The sequence below is a fragment of the Callorhinchus milii genome, unplaced genomic scaffold (genome assembly GCF_018977255.1).
Source record: "Callorhinchus milii isolate IMCB2004 unplaced genomic scaffold, IMCB_Cmil_1.0 Scaffold6, whole genome shotgun sequence".
In the NCBI taxonomy this organism is placed as follows: Eukaryota; Metazoa; Chordata; class Chondrichthyes; order Chimaeriformes; family Callorhinchidae; genus Callorhinchus; species Callorhinchus milii.
In genome coordinates, this window is record NW_024704747.1 from 29,899,299 (window position 1) to 29,912,121 (window position 12,823).

Here is a 12,823-nt window from a genome sequence, read left to right on the forward strand (position 1 = left end):
TTGGGGGCAGGAAACTGTACTTATCCTGTGAAGAGGTATCTCATTCAATTTAGTTTGCTTTGTGATGGGTTTTTCTACACTGGGAAAGGTGACGGAAAGATATGAGGCGGGAGTGACCTTTAAGCACTTACTGCTTTACACTTAAGCATTAGTTACAGGTTTCAATTAACTTGTGTTTAACGATCTTCCCTCCAATGTTTTCGGGCAGAACTTCCTGAAACTCGCTGTGAGATGTGCTGACTGATTGGTTGCTGTGCCGCAGGCCTTCACCAGCTCAAACTCTGCCTGTCTCTGGAATGGCCGTGAGCGTCAGCTCCAATGTACAGGCAGCACCTTCGGAATGTTCCGGAAACTGATCCTTATCAGAACATCACAAAGTCAGAGCAGGCACCCACCCACCAATTAGTTTATCTGCTGAATGACCTGCGTCAACCTTGGCTGGCGCAACAGCTTCATCAGTAAACCAGAGAGAAAGATTCCTGATGAACAGCTGCTCTCTGCTGGATTAAACACTCCCCAACAACAACAACAACTTGCATTTACACAGCGTCCCAGAGCGCGTGACAGTGGTGGAGCACGACACCCAGCCGGGCGGGTGGGGGGGAGGTGATAGTAGTCACGGTCGAAGAGGAAGGTCTTCAGGCGCGACCTGAAGATGGGGAAGGAAGGGGCGAGGCGGAGTGAAGGATAGACGAGAGAGTCCCAGAGTTTCGGGACGAAGTGGCTGAAAGCGTGACCGCCGATGGTGGAGTGGAGGGCACGGGGGACAAGCAGGAGACCGGAGCCAGTCGAGCGGAGGCAGCGGGTGGTGGGTTGGGAGAAAGCAGATCGGAGAGATACGGATGTGCCGGGGCATGAAGGGATTTGAAGACAAGTAAAAATATAGTTTGATTAACAAGTCCTTTATGCAGTGATGGCCGCCAGGATGCCTGAAACATTTATATTAAAATGCAATAATCGATGCCCGCAATGCGGTCAGGAAAAATATTGAGCAGAGAATAAATTCTTTTTTTTCCACAAAAAAAGTGTGCAGTCTGTCGTGCGGTTGTGTGCTGTCTGTCTGCTTTTTCTGCAGCGGTTTGTTAAACAAATGTTTCTTTGACTGGCAGAGCATCTATAGCCTCAAAGCCAGCATTTGACTGGGAAAACAGTAACTATTCCAACACTAATGTTTAGTTTGAGATCTTAATATCATGGCCTTTTTTTTTTAAAAAATGGTTTTGAATTGCGCAAATCTACTCATTTGCTGGTTCTCATATTGTGGAGTCCTGTAGCTCAGTGGTTAGAGCACTCGCCTCACAGGTGAGAGGACCTGGGCTCGATTCCCAAAACATTGGGCACGTTTCCTTACTGCACACGCCTCTGTTTACGCAGCAGTAAATAGGAACCTGGTTGTCGGTCGATTGGCAGATCGTTTTTCCGGGGGTAATAATCCCTTCAATCAATCAATCAAACAAATAAAGAAATAAATAAATAATAATTTGGTCACTCAACCTATGACTGTTTGTGGAGACGCTGCTGTGCGCAATTTGCACGTTTCGCCCACAAAATACACAGTCAATTCACTTTACAGTATATCCTGTGAAGCGCTTTGAGACGTCTCGAAGATGCGATAAGGCGCTGTGTCAAATGAAAGGATTATTATTATTATTGTAACTAAAACTAACCAAGCAGTCAGTCAGTCCAGTGATGGGTGTTAGGGTAAAGGAGATTATCAGTGATCCTTCAATTGGGTGAGACAGATTGTTACAAGCTGTAAAGGCCACAAGTATATGAATAGGTACACAATGCAGGTCGAAGGGCCTTGCTGGGAAGGAAATAAATATCCTGTCAGCTTAACTTGACGTCAGTGTTGGGGAGGAGCTCGAAGGTAGGTCAGCCGAGAGTGTGTTGAAAACCATTTTCAACAAACTCCTCACAGCCATTCTGCATGCAAGAAAACATTGGGGGGAAAAACTCCACAGAAGAACCAAAAATAGTCTCGACCGTCAGAGATTAATGTGACACACAGGTAAAGCTCAGTTACTTTCAACGTAATTCTTTTCTTAAAAGTCTGAAAAATGAGTGAATGGCAGAGTTGTTGGAGGTTGTTGTTCAACATATTGTTGCAACATATTTTTTCTTGTGCTACAGAACTAGTTTAGCACCAACGCCCCGAGTTCTACACGAGTTCTACACTTGTAACATTGGATTTCTTGTGTGTTTCAAATAGCAAATACACTTGTGTTCTCTCCTGAGCAATCAGTTCAAAACTCAGGCATCACGTTAAGTGAGTGCACACTTTATACCTGGTGAAGCGATTTGACGGAATGTATTGAGCCGGGTCAGTGCAATGTTTGCTTTCCCCTTGTTTTAAACGTGCTGTGGTTTAGCCTTCAGAGGGAACTGGGTGGTTCCTGCCATGATGTGTGTTAAATTATATTGTGTTTGGTCTGAAAATCACGCACTGAGCTGAGCCAAGGAGAGCAGGTGTTCAGCTCTGAAATCTTAAAGGAAGTTTTATTTTAGTTTGAAAGCAGATTAAAAAAAACACGCGTTACCAATCCCCGAACGATTCGCACAACCTAAAGGATTTTGCGTACGAAGAAGTATTGGTTGAAGGGACATTTCCGCGTACTCCCCCATTCCCTTTTCGTTAGTTGTGTATAATAATAAGAATACTCCTTCCATTTGATACGGCGCCTTATCACGAGACGGCTCAAAGCGCTTCACAGGATATACTGCAAATTGAATTGACTGTATATTTGTGGGCGAAACGCAGCAGTCAATTGCGCACAGCAGCGTCCCCACAAACAGGCGTGGATTGAGTGACCAAATTATTATTGTTAATTATTTTGAAGTTGATTATTACCCCCGGAAAAGTGATCTGTCAATTGACTAACAACCGGGTTCCTACTTACTGCTGGTAAATAGAGGTGTGTGGAGTAAGGAAACTTGCCCAACGTTTCACACTACCCGGGAATCAAACCCAGGTCCTCTCGCTTGCGAGGCGAGTGCTCTACAGGAATCTATGGTACAGTGAATCAGAGCGGTTGAATTAGAAATGTTAGAAGGTAGAAACGTTTTAATAAATCAACCGGAAATCCCTGCTGCTATCTTTAGACAAAAAAATCAGGTTTAAATATATCGGTGTGTTGCCCATCTACGGGTGTGTTTTCCGAGATACATTTGTACTCTAGCAGCTGTCTCTGGGGACTGTTAAGGTACTGTACCGAAACAAACTTCAGTGACAGTTCAACTGTAAGGCTCGCTGATCCCTGGATAATACTTGTCTCAACTGTTTACCTAGTTATGTTCCAGAAGCAGGTCAGTCAGTATTCGACACGAAGCAACTTGGGGAAAAAAATAGAAACTTGTCTCTCTCATTTGGTGGATGCTATAATAATAATAATAATAATAACAATAATCTTTGCATTTGACACAGCGCCTTATATCTTCGAGACGTCTCAAAGCGCTTCACAGGATAACACTGTAAAGTGAATTGACTGTATGTTTTGTGGGTGAAACGCAGCAGCCAATTGCACACAGCAGTGTCCCACAAACAGCCGTGGATTGAGTGACCAAATTATTATTGTTATCATTTATTTATTTGCTAAGGTGGGTTTAGCCATTAAAACTTGGGGGTGAAGAACAATATGCAAATTTGCCATTCAACAAGTTGTAGATCAGGTGAAAGTCGAAGCGTTTTTTTAAGAACCAAAACCAAAGTATTTCTTGTCTCTCTACATTTCAGTGGAGAACGGTTGGTTGGTGTAGCACACTGACAGGTGTGTGTTTACTCAGCCATCACGCACAGTATGTTTTATCACACGTGTGGTCTCCCAAGTGGTTACTTCTATTTTCTGTACAGTATTACATAACCTGGAAGTAATATTGATTGTGTGCCGTATGACCTTCAACCACCACCGAACGTGAATGTTTCTCCACAAAATACACCGTCAAATCACTTTACAGTGCATCCTATGAAAGGCTTTGAGACTGTCTCGAAGATATGATGAGGTGCTGTATCAAATACAAGGATTATTATTATTGTTATTATTATTGTATCCTACCCACATGCTACTGTGCGACACTAAACCAACCTGTGACATTGAAACATGTTCTGCAAATAGCTTGCCCTTACTTTCTTTTCAATGTCAGTAAAGAGTAGATTGATCTATCATTACTAACATTAAACTTATTAATCGCTGTGATTGGTTTCAGAGTAATTTGCATGTGTAATGTGTGCTAGAGTAGAGCTCAACTTTGCTTCAGGTCATTTTCGTGTCAGGCTGGAAGTAATAATATTCTATATGTGAATAATCTGCTATTACTTACAAAATATACACAAAATACACAGTCAATTCACTTTACAGTGTATCCTGTGAAGCCCTTTGAGATGACCCGAAGACGTGATGAGGCTCTGTATCAATTGCAAGGATTATTATTACTGTTGTTTTTCCCCTGTTGAATCTCTCTGCACATCCCCATTCCTAAACCAAGTAGTTGACTTAAGTTTCACTCTCTGACAATCTGGACTGAATTCCATTTGAGAGCCATATGAGATTTGGCTGCTGTCTTGGTTCAGCGGTGAAGTTGCTTGTCTTTAATTTAGTGCCTCCTCTGGCCGTTCAGTCAAGGACAGTCCGTGATGGATATGGGAACGATCTCACGTGTGCTCCAGATGTTTCTGAGATGACTATGGTTAAGTGATTACCTTTGATCATCTCTCCCAGCCACGTGAGGTGATAAATGTTGACTAGATTACGGTTTGCAGCTACAAAGGCAGACTGAGAGCAACCAAACCAGCTCAGACATCTTGCTGCTGTGGTCCACAGGTGCGGGACAGATGCTTGTCTGCTTTTCGAAATATATATATATTTTTCTTTCTAGCAAAACACCAGCATTCATCTCTTCACTATTATCATTTATCTTTAACCTCTTCTTCTGATCAGTCCGGGCAATAATAAATAATAATCCTTGCATTTGATATAGTGGCTTGTCGTGTTCCGAGACGTCTCAAAGCGCTTCACAGGTTATGCTGTAAAGTGAGTTACAGCCCTGAAAATATACAGTCAATTCACTTTACAGTATATTCAGTGAAGTGCTTTGAGACGTCTCAAAGACGTGATAAGGCTGTACCAAATGTAAGGATTATTATTCTGTGAATTTAAAGTTTGCGAAATGGAATCCTTATCACCATTGGATGCCACATAAATGTTTTTTCTGTTCGTCTTGTTGTGAGTACGCGTGTACTTGTGACTAGCCAGCCTAGACTGGAGATGCTGTGATGAGTTTCAAAGACCTGTTCTGTGGAAGGCTGTTGCTGTCTTAGATTCAGATTTTCCTAAATTCTAAGAATTTTTGAGCCCGGAGTTTGGCCGAACTTCCAGAGCGCATCATAAAATTTGATACTGATGTGTGTGTGTGTGTGTGTGTGTTGCGTTACTACTGTTTGGCATATTTATATCTAACTGAGATACACTGTTTAACAAATGGCTCCTCCGTCGTCAATAGTTGTTGATATTATTTCATATAATATCCCGCTGCCTCCGCTCGGCCAGCTCCGGCCTCCTGTTTGTCTCTTGTTTCCCTCCGCTCCACCATCGGTGGCCGTACCTTCAGACACTGCGCCCCGAAACTCTGGAACCCTCTCCCTTAGTGCCTCCGCCTTGCCCCTGCCCTCCCCACTTTCAAATCCTGCCTAGAGACAACAACAACAAAATTGATAAGTGCCATAACAAATGCAATTATTATTATTCCTAACTTGTCACTCCTGGTGAACTCACCGCTGAGCCCTTTTTCTCTTGAGTGCTGAGTTATCAGAAGTTTTTATTATTGATTCTGCCTTGACCAGGATTCCATGTCTTCACAATGCTCTTCTAATTTCACTTCTAACTTAATGTCTCAGCTCAGATTTTAAGCTAAATTAACATGTTGCACACATGAGGGAGAGGAGAATAGAGGCATAGGGGAGAGGAGATTAGGAGGAATGGAGTATAAACACTGGCAGGGATGAGTTAGCTGTTTCTGGGCTGTGCAATCTGTGTTATTGATGGATGGATTGAGGTATTCAGTCCAACTATGTACCTAATAAATTCCTACTTTACGTCAAAGCAAATTTTTTGGGTTGCAAACCTTAATAGGACTACTGAAGTTCTAGCGGTGATGTGTCCATTCACGTCTGTCTCTCTGGCTCCTGTATATCGTGAGCACAAAGATTTGCAGGAAAAGGCCAGAATTGGAATGTTTTAATCTTTATTAAGTGAAAGACATGCATGTTTTGGGCAAGTGCCTAAGCCTTGGACGGTTCCTTGCAGAATATTCTTGTGTTGCTTTTCTGCCCACGTAAGAACAAACGGGATTATTTGTGAGCATTTGTCCTAATAATCACAGTATACATATAAATGCGCTGACCTTTAGTACAGCCCTTTTATTACTGTTCAACATCATGTCAGTCAGCCAACCAAATGTGTATTTTAAGCAGGACGTTTATAATGGAGGGAGAAGTTTAATGCCTTGATTTAAAAAAAATCCATTTTTAATTTTGAATCAATCCTTGGGTTTGATGCAGCGCCTTATCACGTCGTTGATACGTCTCAAAGCGTTTCACAGAATCACTGTAAAGTGGATTGAGGGAATTTTAATGTTCGAAATGCGGCAGCCAATTGCACAAGGCAATGTCCCATAAACAGTCGTGGCTTGATTGATCAATTTTATTTGGGGGATTTGTTGGCCATTTCCCTAACAATAAAGATTAGATAGGTTTACATGCTTCTTTTCACAATCTTGCATGTGAATAATCCTGTGTAGTCTTCGAGATGTGTCAACGTTGCATGAGTGTTTTTTTTGTGCCAAAAATTAAAGAAGAATTTCCTGCGCCCTAATCCCGAAATCAATGTTGTGCTCACAAAAATATTTCCTCCCGTTCCTGCCACTTGTTTATTAGAAAAACAATGTTCTGCAGCCTTGTCGTGCAGACAATTAATTGAGGCAGAATTTTCCTTACCCTAATCACAATAGCATGAAAACATTCTCTCCCATTAATTTGTTTAGTGGAACGTCAGGGGACTTACCATCCAGGCAGCACCATTCTGAGGGCACCAGCAACTGACCTCAGCAGAAAACTGGGGGAGGCGGTCGCTGGCTTTGTTAACGTAATAATCCTTGCATTTGCTACAGCGCCTTATCATGGCTTTGAGACGTCTCAAAGTGCTTCACAGGATATACTGTAAAGTGAAGTGACTGTATATTTTGTGGACAATTGCGCACAGCAGCGTCCCACAAACAGTCGTGGATTGAGTGACCCAATCATTATTGTTTTTTATTCATATTTTTTAGAGGGTTTATTACTCCTGGAAAAGTGATCCGCTAATTGACTACTAACCGGGTTCCTACTGATTGCTGGTAAACAGAGGCGTGTGTGTGGAGTAAGGAAACTTGCTCATTGTTTCATCCCTGGTCGGGAATCAAACCCGGGTCCTCTTACTTGCGAGGAGAGTGCTCTAACCACTGAGCTACTGGATGTCACGTAGAAATAAATGCAAGTTGTTGCTTTGCTGTTACCTAGACTAGTGCAAACGTTTGGCCAGGGTTGGCCACCGCCAATATAAAAGGTTAAATAATAAAATTGTTATCGGGTTATGTGACATTTTGTATTTCCCATGTCATGATTCATGATCTCTATAAATAAGAATTGATTGTGTCCTGCTAGCATTGTTCTTTTTGTTTTGTTTTATTTTGAAGAAAAAAAATATGTAAAATAAATTGCTTCTTGGCTGGGAATACTTTGGCGGCCAGGAGAAGACTTAATAGGAGGAAGTGCAAAAAAAATTCTGTTTTGTGACAAATCTAAAACTGGTAAATTTCCACTTCAGTTTCTAGTTAGAAACAATTGATCTGTTTGAACTTGTGCCAGAAGACTTTTTTTTATTAAAGTAAAATAACCCAAATGGAAAGATTATAATAGGCAACAAGAGAGTTGTGTTGTTTACTAGAAAGCTATGTTTAATGATAATATTAATAATCACGTCTTCCAGACGTCTCAAAGCGCTTCACAAGATATAGTGTAAAGTGAATTGACTGTATATTTTGTGGGCGAATCGTGGCAGCCAAATGCACACAGCGGCGTCCCACAAACAGTGTGGATTGAGCGACCGAATAATTATTTTTATAAAAAGTTTTGAAGGGATTATTACCCCTGGAAAAGTGATCTGTCAATTGACTAACCACCAAGTTCCTACTTACTGCTAGGTAATAACTCATTGAAATCCAAATAGGAAGAGAATTTCATTACACCTTCTTAGATCTGTCTGCTGTCTCTAATGGTTATGTCCATATTGACCCTTGTATATTTCTTCTTGTTCTCCTTAATGATGAGTTGCTGATTTGAGGGTTGATGTCCAACTCCCTATTGGTGAAGGCTATAGTTGACAGTCAAATGTTCGAGGATAGAATAATACAACAGAAATGGGAAATTGATATATTTTTAATAAACATTCAGGATACGAAGAAATTGCTTTTGCTGCTAATACTTTTCCAGTGTGTGTGTGTGTGTGTGTGTGTGTGTGTTTAAACTGTGACTCTTAAGAGGGATGCTTATAAGTGTCTGGAAAGGATCCTTATAAGTGTCCAAGCCAATGTTCCCAAGTATAATGTCGTCGAGTTAATAGTAGACCCATTGTCTCAATGTTTTGCGGAATAAAGTCCTTTTTGTTTGATGTCCACGTGGAAGTTTGAAGGAAAAGCTGTGATTATCACAGCACACTGCGCCATTTATATTCCCCAAACCACAACATTTGGAACATTTGACCTGAAGTCATATGCTTAGGGTTGAGTCACAACCTTTACAATACAAAGGTTTTCAAGCTGCAAATGTCTCCAAATATAACTGTAAATGCCTTGGGATGTCATCCCGACATGAAAGACGCTATACAAATGTAATTTTGTTGTTGTTGTTGTAAGTAATCTGTTGAGAAGCACGGAATATCTTCTCTCGATCAGCCTTCAATTGTAGCCAAGTTTCATCTGTCACATGCTCTGTTAGTTAAACTTATAAAGTGCGTATTACAGTAGATTTAATAATGTCATCTTTAAATGCATTGTAATGTTGACAAAAATTGTGTTTGTAGTACAAATGGACAAATATTACTCAGTGGTCTTATATGCACAGTTTAAATTATCAATGCAATGTACTAGAAAGTAACATGGCATTTACTCTTTCTGTATTTAACTTCAAATTCAGCAATTTGTAAGAACATAAGAATTTGCTGGCGAAGGAAAACCAAGATCCATCCAGTTCACCTTCCACCATCCTGGCAGTCGCTTGACATGTCGTGTCCCAAACTATAACTGTCTCTCCAGATATTATTTCCTAACAGAAATCTATCTCATTTGTTCTTGAAACAATCAACACTTTCTGCTGCCACCGTCCGTGTCCCTGGGGAGCCTGTTCCATACGTTTACTACTCGCTCCCTGAAGTAGTGTTTCCGCAGATTTGTTCTGAATTTACCCCCTTCAGTTGCAGACCGTGTCCTCTGGTTCTACTGTTCAGTACAAGATAAAACAGCTTATCATGGTCTACATTATCTACTGTGTTCTTGTGTTGGGAATATGTGAATGAATATAAAGTGGTAGCCCGTACTTAACAGTACATAGTCTGAATTGGAATAAGACAATTAAGTTTTCTTTCAGTTGAATAGCACCAGAGTTAATATTGCTAGTTATATGGTTGGCTTTCAGGGTAAGAACTGCACATTCATTGTGAGTATCAGTGAAGCGTAATGTTTGATATTGGCCCATTTTTGTTTTCTCGTGGACTTGTTGTTTCAGTGAAAGCTTTGTTATAAAGTACTGTACATACCATTCGGCATTATAGTTTGTTTCTGTGTACACTGAGCGTATGTGCTGTGTGAAACTTAGCTGTACAGACTTTGATCTGGAAAGATATTTAAAAGTAGCATTAAGCAATTCCTAGGCTCACTTTTTCTTCCAACAAAACCTCGCTCGGTATGTGCAGTTACTTCACAGAACATTGTACATCAATTGGCGGCAAACCAAGAAACAAAATGAGTTTTTCATGTGAAAGTATTTGTGGAATTTCAGAGCTCCTTTTCTTGTGTGTTTGTGAACATAATGTCAGAAGGTCAGTCTGCTTTGTTCATATTCCAGTATGACGATGTTTAGATGTGAAGTATTAGCTATAAACATACCAGGCTGTGCTGAGATTAATGTAGTAAATACAATATTCCTGACTGTGGAATTAAAGAGCTGACTGTGCAATTGTTTTGTTGATTATTTCCTTTCTCTCCACCCTCCCTTCTGGTCAGTCAACGACTTAACTTACCTTATCATGCAAAAATGCACTTTAATTTGCCCACTGTGTGTGTGTGTGTGTGTGTGTTTGTGCCTTGTTCAAAAACAAATCATACACCCTTTGATGTGCCTTTTCTAAAGATAAATATTTATCTGAATTTATGGTTTTATGTGGATATTGTGATTTCTGATGGGAATAATTTACCTGAGCACTCTCTCTCTCGAGCACTTTAAAATAGAGCGGACTAAAGAACACGCGCCAAAAACTTATAATGTCCGTGAACATTTTATACACAATCTTCGAAACCCGTACTATCAGGTAACACTTAAATGCACCCTCTGTATAGTTAGTCCAGCACGCTGGTGAGCTTTAAATAAAAGGCACTGAGTGATTAAACTGCTGCACAATAATTACCCTACCATCTGTCCACTGCAAACAACTGTGCAAACCTGCAGCCTTGAGAACGTGCTGTCTCCTTGTGTCTACGTTCCTAATCATTTATCTGCTGTCCTGTTGTGTATGTTGATAATAATAATCTTTTCAATTGATATCGAGCCTCATCACGTCCTCGAGACGTTTCAAAGTGTTTCATAGGATACACTATAAATATACTGAATTCACTATTACCCCGGAAAAGCGATCCACCAATGGACTAACAACCGGGTTCCTACCGACTGCTGGTAAACAGAGGCGTGCGTGGGGAGTAAGGAAACTTGCCCAACGTTTCGTGCCCGGCCCGAGAATCGAACCCAGGTCCTCTCGCTTGTGAGGCGAGAGCTCTAACCACTGAGCTACGGGACTCCAGTGTGTAAAAGAAGGGAGATGTGCGTTAGTCTAAAGGGGGAGAAACAGGATTTGCATGTTTCAGATCATATTTCAGCACCCAAATGAGTTGGATTGTGTATTTACATTTTGGGATGAGGTGTGAAAAATGCCTTGCTTAGTTTGGAGCAAAGGAGAGATGTAGCTTGATGTGGTAAGATGTAGTTTCATTTTCCAGAGACCCACATTGAGTCAATTCACTCTACAGCGTATCCTGCGAAGCGCTTTGAGACGTCTCGAAGCTGAGATTAGGCGCCGTATCAAATGCGAGGATTATTATTATTATAAAACTGTTCGGAACGAATGTCACGCACCATCTCTTTCAACGGGATGTACTTTCCGCATAAATGCTACAATTGTTTCCGTCTTAGCAACGTGCAATTCTCTTTGCGTCACTTGTGTGGCGTTCGGATTTATGATGGCAAAAATTTGGCAAGTGTCCAGAGCAATTGTTTAACAACTGAATGGTCTTATGTTGGTAAATGTGTAACCGATTCTAAAACAAACTTGGCTGCCACTTGCTGCCTTTTCTTACAGTTTGTTCCTTCGTTCTTTCCCCTTGTGCTTGCCTTCACGTTGGATTTAATAATAATAATCATCCTTGTGTTTGCGAGAGCCCCTTATCACGTATTGGAGACGTCTCAAAGCGCTTCACAGAATATACCGTAAAGTGAACTGACTGTATATTTTGTGGGATAAACGCAGCAGCCAATTGCGCGCACAGCAGCGTCCCACAAACAGTCGTGGATTGAAGTGACCAAATTATTATTATTCTATTTTGAAGTGATTATTAACCCTGGAAAAGCGATCCACCAATCGACTAACAACCAGGTTCCTACTTACTGCTGAGTACACAAAGAGGTGTTACATGTGGGACTGGGAATATCTCTCATCTCCAAACAGATGGTCAATCATACAGTACTTTCGTGTTACCTGTTTGGATTGGTTGGTGGATGATCTCAGTGGCTGCAGTTTCTTGTAGTGGCAGACGATGCACACAAAGGGGAGGAAACGTCTAATCAAATCAACTGAGGTTGTTGCAGCTTTGTAGTAATTCAACCACCTGTGCTGAGGAACGGCAACTTAAAAATGCAGCATTGTCTCACAAATGACTTTAGTGACACAATGATGTGTGGACTACTGGGGAAACACACCCATCATGTAAACAGGGTTTCCTTCAAGGCAGGCAGTCACTCCACGGTTAAAGCTTCAAAAGCCTCTTGTTTACCAGAGGTAAGTAGGAACCCGGTTGGTAGTCGATTGGCGGATGGCTTTTCTGGGGGTAATAATAATCCCTTCAAAAAATAACTAAATAAAAAAATAATAATCTGGTCACTCAACTCCACGGCTGTTTGTGGGGACGCTGCTGTGCACAATTGGCTGCCGCGTTTCGGCCACAAAATATACACTCGATCCACTTTACAGTATATTCTGTGAAGCGCTTTGGGACGTCCTCCTGACGTGAAAAGCGCTATATCAAATGCAAATGCAAATGCAAGGATTCTGTGAAGCGTTTTCAGACGTCTCGAAGACGTGATGAGGCGCTGTATCAAATGCAAGGATTCTGTGAAGCGTTTTCAGACGTCTCGAAGACGTGATGAGGCGCTGTATCAAATGCCAGGATTATTATTATTAATAAATAGTCAAGTTGGCTATTGCTCATTTTGTATCACTTTTAAAAATCCTCAAAAGCCTTTTTTTTGGTA

General features: G+C 41.2%; 1 protein-coding gene across 2 annotated transcripts in view; it reads left to right on the forward strand.

Moving 5' to 3' along the window:
- The window catches only part of cobll1b (cordon-bleu WH2 repeat protein-like 1b), a 64,346-nt gene that overhangs the window by 32,982 nt on the left and 18,541 nt on the right, over positions 1-12,823 (forward strand). Inside the window, exon 1 of one of the 2 annotated variants that reach the window (XM_007889829.2) lies at positions 1,839-2,011. The exons of the other annotated variant lie outside the window; for it this stretch is intronic. The gene's annotated coding sequence lies outside the window, so the exon portion shown is untranslated. Of the gene's footprint in view, positions 1-1,838; positions 2,012-12,823 lie in introns of those variants that run through there. 2 annotated transcript variants of the gene reach the window in all.